Here is a 1,091-nt window from a genome sequence, read left to right as displayed (position 1 = left end):
GCCCCACACAGTCTATACATGTTTCACACATGCACTTACATTTGCAACGAAACATGACATGAAAGTGACTTGAGTAAACAGCAGGGAGTTACATCAGTGCAATCATAAGAATACCAGGTAAGACACAGGGAACTTTTAAAAGACCATTATACCTCACATATCTCACACAGACAGAAGATATAAGTTGCATGGGATTCTGGAGGACTGCATTAGTTAACAACCTTCCTATTCAAAACCATGGGCTTCATTCTCAACAACAAAATACCACAGGCCCTCAGCACAGTTTGTCCAGAGTAAGTATATCAAGTCAGTGCTCATGTGGAACTTTCTTAGATGTTGCTCATGCAATGAAATGCAAGAAGGGAGATCGTCTATACATGTCATGAGGAAGTGCTAGATGTTAATATTCAATATTTCACTACAGATTTGTCTTAGAGCAATTCTATAGCCACTGTACAGAAGACTGGCTAACCTATCAAATGACACAAGAGTTGACATTAGTGCCTGAGGATCTGAACATGGGCTGATAACCTTCACTGACATCCAAACCTTTGAAAGTGTTCTCTTTTATCAGAGCTTAACATAAGCTTTACCACATAAGTGAAAATTTTGGCAGAATGAACGCAAAACACAGATCTCAGAAATGTCATACCATTAGCTTGTCCAACTTCAGAAAGACTGAGCAAAGGAGCTACACAGCAAGTTGGATGAGGTGTTACATCTGCTTTCCTATATAGTAAAAGTAGTATACCTTGTCTGTAAAAGGTCCTATAAATGATAATAGGACTAGAGTTTGTGCATTTTCAAACATAATCATTATCATTAGCCTATGATACAGAGAGGGGAGGATGGGAGCAGAAGACAGTGTGTTTTAACCAAGGCTAATCAGTGGAGAAAGAGGGCTAGTAGTGGGGGTGTGATGTGTGAGGTTCCCATCTCTGCAACAAAGGGAAATTCTGTAGGCTAAAGTACAATAAGTACTTACTATCTAAAATTTGCATAACCAGAATTAATATTTGCAGTATGTCCTATTTTCCATACATATCACATTTTTGTTCCTTTCTGTATATTTCCACTTAAAAGAAATTATT

The sequence above is a fragment of the Penaeus monodon genome, chromosome 15, assembly GCF_015228065.2.
Source record: "Penaeus monodon isolate SGIC_2016 chromosome 15, NSTDA_Pmon_1, whole genome shotgun sequence".
In the NCBI taxonomy this organism is placed as follows: Eukaryota; Metazoa; Arthropoda; class Malacostraca; order Decapoda; family Penaeidae; genus Penaeus; species Penaeus monodon.
The sequence above is the reverse complement of the archived record's forward strand: the minus strand, read 5'-3'. Positions refer to the sequence as shown.